Source organism: Octodon degus, unplaced genomic scaffold (assembly GCF_000260255.1).
Source record: "Octodon degus isolate 3935 unplaced genomic scaffold, OctDeg1.0 scaffold00006, whole genome shotgun sequence".
Lineage (NCBI taxonomy): Eukaryota > Metazoa > Chordata > Mammalia > Rodentia > Octodontidae > Octodon > Octodon degus.
The window spans coordinates 18,449,606-18,457,061 of NW_004524582.1; the positions used below are offsets into that span (position 1 = coordinate 18,449,606).

General features: G+C 38.4%; 1 pseudogene; it reads right to left on the bottom strand.

Annotated features, from left to right (window-relative positions):
- Positions 1–5: 5 nt before the first annotated feature.
- Positions 6–6,572, bottom strand: LOC101559601 (annotated as a pseudogene).
- Between the last annotated feature and the right edge of the window lie 884 nt (positions 6,573–7,456).

Genomic DNA, 7,456 nt, shown 5'->3' on the forward strand with positions numbered 1-7,456 from the left:
CTTATAACAGTTTCTTCAGCGATATCTGTTGCAGGCACTGTTAACACTTGCTGTCCATCTGGCATGGTCACAATGATGGGCTGGCCTATTCCACTGGTTGGAATAGAGTGCAAGTTTCGGAGCTAGATTCCATCTGTAACTATGGTGATGACCTGCTGACCCCCTGAGCTGACCACTTGCTGAATTGCACCATCCACAGACTCGGCCGTAACCACCTCCTCTGTGGCCACTACTGGAGTTTCCGAAGAATTGGACAATGGGGCAGAAGCTTCAGCTAAGGCAGCTAATGTAGCTAACACTGATGTAGAGGAGTTTCCAAACTGGACGGCAGACACACCTGTTTCATCTGTTAGGTTCACCACCCCTCCAGGTCCAATGATGAACTGTGGGGTTGCGGCGTGTTTCGTCACAGTGTCGGGGCTCTCCGGGTTCATGTTGATTTGGTTCTGCATAGCGATCTGTAATATCTCTGCTAAATCTTCATTTCCATTGTCTATGGAAATATCAAATGCAGTTTTACAAAATTTACTCTGAGTGTGTACATCAGCACCATATTTGATTAGAAGTTCCACCACTTCTTGATGATTGTGTTCAGTAGCCCAATGTAGAGCTGTCATCTTTAACATATCTTTTGCATTGACGTCAGCACCATGCTTAAGCAAGACCTCCACAATGCTGGCATGGCCCTCGGAGCTGCCATGTGCAATGGCATCCGGTCCACCTACTTTGTCAAATTTGAAATGCTTGGATTGTTAATTTAACTTGAAATATCTATTTCATTATAAAAAAATTATAATGTACCATGAAAGCTGCTCTATCAAATTTATATCATTCAATAATTACTTTTGCTTCTAAATTACAACTGACACCCTTGGTTGACCAGATACTACTGGGGACTTATTCTGAACAGCTGTTTGAAAACATGAAAGGCTACTCCACACTCAGGTCTGTGCTATTCTAAAACACTGACCCCTAACTTCTAAACCATTTTATTATCTAGCACATCCAAATTTCTTTTTTGGTTGTTGTTTTCTTATTAATTGTTCATTTTTTTCAAGTGGTTATTCATTTATTATCACCTGGAAATTTAAATTAAACCCAAAATTTGATTGCAATCATTTCCAAACAACTTGTGGATCAAAGACAAAAGAAGCTACTCTACGATGATTTTTTTATATACTCCAGTCATTGTATTTATTCCCTTGTAGCTATAAGCATAAGGTATCAAAACTGCCTGGTGTCATGCTTTTGTCTTTATTCTTGTCTGTTTATTAGGTGGTAAGTGCCTTGGAGGTCTGGCAGAGTATCAGTCCCTTATTTATTCAAGTTCCTGATATTGAGGGATATATCCACTAAAAGGCATATGCATTAAATGAATCCATGGCAACAAAATTTTCAGGGCACATGATATTTTTTGTGACATGCAAAATATTCTACTCATGACTATGGAGACATTCTCCACAAAGCTACATTACCTGCAACCATCTGGTCTAATCCATTGTGAAGGCTTCTTAATTGCACTCTTACCTCTGTTCATTCCCTCACAATTTCCCCCATACTCCACCATGAATGAATAATCCTAACCTACTGCTTTGCATATGTCCATATTCTGCACAAAATCTCCAGTCTTTTATACATCTACTAATCCTCATACATTAATTTTCCAAAATCTTCCACCTACTAATCCCACAAATCTTTCCAATCTGCTTTCATAAAGTTATATTTTTTAATCTAGATCTTGTCTATCTAACCAATGCATTCTTTACAGTACTGATTTCTCTATCCTCCATATCTTTGTTTATCCTTGTCTCAAGATTACATTTCTTAGGCCAGCAAGATAGTTCAGGTAACTAAGCACATGCTTTGGCAAATACAGGAACCAGGGTTCAATCCCCGGTCCTGCATGACAGTCCGGCACCGCCCCCAGGATACCCTGAGCCATCCACTGAGTGGTGGGTGGTATACACCTGTAATCCCAATTCTGGGAAGATTAAAAACAGGAGAATCACTAAGAGTTCAAGGTGCATGGTGAGAACCTATATCAAATATATTAAAAATATTATATTTCTTCAAGTCCTTTCAAATTTTACTTCTTTTATTACTCTAAGGAACCAAAGACCCAGATAGGTGCAAAAACATTGTCAGTATTCTAACACCACAAGACTTCCTGTCCTAGGATTAGACCGGAGATTCAAAACCAGCTGTGTGTATTGGATTTCCTACAGTCAGCTGGGTACTGGGAAAAAACTTCACACTTGTCTGATTATCCATTAGCTTGTGTGTAAAAAGTATTAAAATGGTGCAACAATGGAGTGAGCAAAATACTGAAAACAGGCTCTATGCTTTCCTATTTCGAAACTCAGTTCATTGGTGTGTGTATCTTAATGTCTCAAATATTTAGGCTACTCCTATCCAGGAAATTAAAGTATAAGCATTCTATTAGTAGGAATAGTGGAAATCTTCTCAGTATTTCTGACAAAATCCTGAATTTGTCTGAGAAGCACTCAAAAGTTTTATGATTTGAAAATATTTTAAAATCAAACATTAAAGTAATAACTTTCAGCTTGGTGGGATCCAATATTCATATCATGAAATGTGTCCAGTAGTTTGCTCTGAAAGTTTGGGAAAACTGAAGTGGTAACTCAATACATTTGGCCCATTTCCAAATTTTCTGCTTTAATCCAGGCATCTCCTAATGATTTGACCTCACATGAGAAGGGAAAAATAGCAAAAGAAAAAAATCTAATTGCAGAAAGAAAAACAGGATTGAATGTGATCTTGTCTTGGAGTGTTTATGTAACCTTTAAAGAACTGGATATGTTTGAATAAAGCACTATCACTTGCTTTCTTAAGATGACGGTTTCATTAAAAAGCCTCTCTACAGAAACCTGGAATGCATTGCCTGGATAAGCAGGTCAGAGTTCACGGTAGAAACTGGTCATGCAAACCATGTCCTACAGTCCCCCCAAAATCAAAGTGACAATTATCTGTCTAGGAGCGTGAGTGCGTGTGTGTGTGTGTGTGTGTGTGTGTGTGTGTGTGCACGCATGCGTGCCATGCATTCATCCATTTTATCACGAGAAAAAGAACTGAGTGTGAAAAGGAAGAACCAAGGAAAAGGAGAACACTAGGAATTAATGTAAGAAGTTCACAAAGCCCTGCACTGTGCCGGCAGTGATAAGACGGTGTCACCTGCAGGCATTTATGACACTACGAAAAGCAATAAACTTTGACAAGAAAGAGAACCAGAACATACTTACTTCTGATGATTTATCCAACTCATGATCACAAATTTTAAAACAGAAGCCTCCTAGAATCCCTTTGTCTCTTGAAAGAGTCTAAACAGTACCTCTCCCCTTTCTGTGCTTTCCAGCTGAAATCCAGGACAGATCACGAAAAATAGGAATTCTCCTATAGGTACGGGGTGTTCCACACATTCATGCAAGGCGAGCTTTTAGTCAGCTGGAAGGGCTGGCTTTCTCCTCTCCCACGTGGGGAATGCTGGGCTGGAAGAACTACGCCTGAGGAATTATGGGATTAGCAGTGGGTGCCTGGCAAGGAGTGGCCAGCGTGTCCCTCACAAAGAATCCTTGGGAACCAAATTTCTGCTGTGTTTTCTTTTCTTACTTTAAGTTTTGCTACAGTAACTGAACATAGGTTCAAAGCTAAAACAAAATTGTATTATATTTATGTCTTAAATAATACATCGATTCACCTCCCTCATCAGTGAGAATATAAAATGATTTCTCTTGTGGAGCTTACAGCGCGTATGCAAAATAATTAGGTAAATTAAAATAATTTCCGGGCTGGTGAGATGGCTCAGTGGTGTAAAGCACCTACTTACAACAAGCTAAGCAAAAGCACAGCGACCACGGTTCAATCCCCAGCACCACATGCCAGCCCGCCCCGCCCCCTGGTGGGCTGAGCTGGCCACACACACACACACACACACACACACACACACACACACACAATAAATAAATAAATAAATAAATAAATATTTAAAAAAAATAAAATAAAATAATTTCCATGACATATACATTTATCAATAGTAAGAAATTGTATAGGAAAAAGGAGGCTGAAGAGGTTGATCATTTTAAGATTTGGCAGTGAAGTTATGTTCTAGGTCAGGTAATATCTGATTAAGCTTCTGAACAGATTTTAAATAATGGCATGGGTTAAGTAGGATTTTAGAAGAAATAGTGCTCAAGGCAAAAGAGACAGCAAGTACCAAATACGTGGGTCAAATTCCTGGGTCAAAAGCACATCCTGTTGAAGTCAACAGGTGCCTTTGACAAGAACAGGCCAGGTTAGGACAGAAGTTCTGTGTCAAAATAAAGCCTACGTGTCACCATGTCAATGGAAGGGGAGGTATGAATAGGTCCCTGTCCAGGCAGACAAAGATCAAAGACCTGTTTGGAAGGGAAGACCCTGAAATTGTTTAGGACAGAATCAGCAGCATTTGGATCAGGGTATTCTTCAGCAAGGGGACCGATTTTGCATGTGTATGGAAAGGAAAGGAAAGGAAAGGAAAGGAAAGGAAAGGAAAGGAAAGGAAAGGAAAGGACAGGAAAGGAAAGGAAAGGAAAGGAAAGATAATGTATTAGATATGCATCATTACAGAAGTAAGGGAGCGAAGTTTCATTTCAAGGTTTGTTCTTGAGCGACTAGAAATAAAAATGTGGTGTTGACTGAATGACTAATTGTATTCTTTTATTTTTAACTTAACTTTTACTAATAGCAAAACTGATGCAGAAATGCATTGTTATTAAAGTAACTTTTCTTAAGGAAATGTTTTCTTGGTACAAGCATGCTGCTCAGCTCAAAAGAGTTAAAATCTTCTTAGTATTTTCACTTCATGTGTTAGACACACAAGACATTCATTATCATGTTTCATTCTATTTCATTAACCCAAATTGGAGTATATATGCCCTACTGTCATTTCGCTTTAAAGCATGAGGATTTTTTAGACATTAGTTAGTTTTAGCATTCAAAGACATTGAACAAAAAAGGTAAAAATAAGACAGAGTCTGAAACACATCGCTGCAATGTTAGCTACAGTAGTAACTGGTGGGTCTAACAAGGGATTTCTCTTACCCAAATACACTCCCTGAGGTTTTTCTAGCTCATTTCTTTAGTCTCACATTTAAAATATTTTGGCCTTACAATTTAGCCTGAAAAGCAGGGAATAGACAAGTACCTGAGCAAAGAACTGAGATTTATTCTGGTACCAATGTTTAGGTACTACAGAGGCCTGGGAAACAGCTCAGTCGCATGAGTGCCTACTTGGCAAATGCAAGATCCTAAGTTCGATCCCTGACACACACACACACACACACAAAAATTGTGCAACTTAAAAATTTGTGATAGTGTAAAATTTGTCTCCAAAGGCCTTGTGTGTGTGAGTGCATGTGTTTGTTTTCTTGGCTCCTAATACCTGACATAGAGTACATAGACCAAGATAGAGTAGTAATCATAATGTGAGATAGTCTAGTGAGAAAAATACTCAGTTTGAAAATTACATAAAGAATTAAGCTCCATGACTTAATAACTTTTAAATTCCTGCTAATTATAAAAACATCACTAACCAATAACCAAACTGAATTATTTATGGATGATAAATATTGAAGCCAGAATCCTTTTTTCTAACAATGAGTGATAAACTATTTGAAATACGTGACTTGACATTTTTACTTGATTCACTTAGGATAAAGACATTTTCATCTAATTCCCTATAGACAAACCCCTAAAAATTATTCAAGTGCTACAACTGCATTGTGCCAAAAAGCTGACTTTTCTGCATGGCTATAGAGGTGACAACAGAGGACTGGGGTCACCTGGGTCAAGGGGAAGAATTCCAAACTGACTGCTTGATCAAATTTTTTGAACTTAATATCTTGTGGCATTTGACTGTATGGTGCTTTATGAAACAATGTAAATTTTTCTCATAACTTATCTCCATTGCTTCCTCAACCTCAAATCAATCATGATTTTCAAACCAGAGAGACTATTCAGACATATAGAGTTCAAAAAAGTAGTTATTTTAAGAGTGAGTTACTTGGGCTGGCAGGATAGCTCAGCAGATTTTGTTTCTTCTTTGGCAAACCCATGGACCAGGGTTTGATCCTGATTCTGCATGCTGTGCCAGCCCCACCTGTGGGGTGCTCTGAGCTGGAGACAGAGTCTGGGTTTGGTGGTGCACGCCTGTAATCCCAGCACTACAGAGGCTGGTAACAGGAGGATCACCAGGAGTCTGATCTATGTAGTAAGATCCTGTACCAAATGCACATGCACATGCACACACACACACACACACACACACACACACACACACACGTGGGTTACTTGTCTTTTAAAAATAACTTTTTATTAACCAAATACCTATTTCTAACCATTTGTTCCAGAGACTGAACTTTGGAATTATAGAGCGCTGTTCTATTTTTCATCTGAGAACTGTCAAGAAAAATACTTTCAAGTATAGAAATTAAAAAGGAAGCTCACGAGGAAGAAAGAGTTAACTCTCAGTTACCTTTTACTGACCTAGTCGAGGTCACCAGAAGAGGTCCACGCATGCTTGAGTCTGTTTTCTTTTGCAGCAACTCGATTCCATAGACAGGGTAATTTGTAAAGAACATTTACTCAAGTCTCTGGAGGATGAGAAGTCCCAGTATGCGCTTAGCATCTTCGGAGAGCTTCTTTGCAGAGTGATGGCAGTCGACACTACATGGGAGAGAGCGTGAGCTAATCTCGTTGCCATGGTCTCTTGTCTTCTCCTTCTAAAGGCAAAAAGTCAGTCACGGAGTTTCACACACATTACTACAACTAACCCTAATTACCTCTGAAAGTCTCTACCTCAAAATATCACTGACATACAATTTTGGGATTAAGTTTTTGAACATGTAATTTTAAGGATATATTCAACTCCTAGCAAAGCTTCTCTTCCTACCCCCAAAATGGCAGTGTTGGGGCTCCTAAAAATGTATCATTTTGTCCAAGATTATGTTACCAATGTAGATACCATGATAGGAACCCTAGGGCATCAAATATGAAGTTCAGACTTTAAAACCTATCATCTTTACCACTTTATAATAAGTTGGAATAATCGATTTAATGCTGTAATGCTATAAGTAGCAGTTTACTGCTTCATGAAAGAGTCATATGATACAATTCTGGAAAGATTTGATAAAGAAAGCTGAGTTTCATATGGAACAATCTAAGTTTGGGAAATACTAGTGTCTTAGACATATTTGAATAATTCTATTGGCTCTATTAGGCATATTTATCTCTAAGCTTTCTCTTGCAATAATCTGTGAAGTTTTATGAATGCATAGTTTCATTTTCTCCTTTAGTTTTGTCTGATTTCACTCATGGAAGAAGATATCACTGACAAATATTTCTGAACTCAAGAAAAACCTTGTATTTGAAGTGGAGTACTCTATGATATTTAAAAGATGGA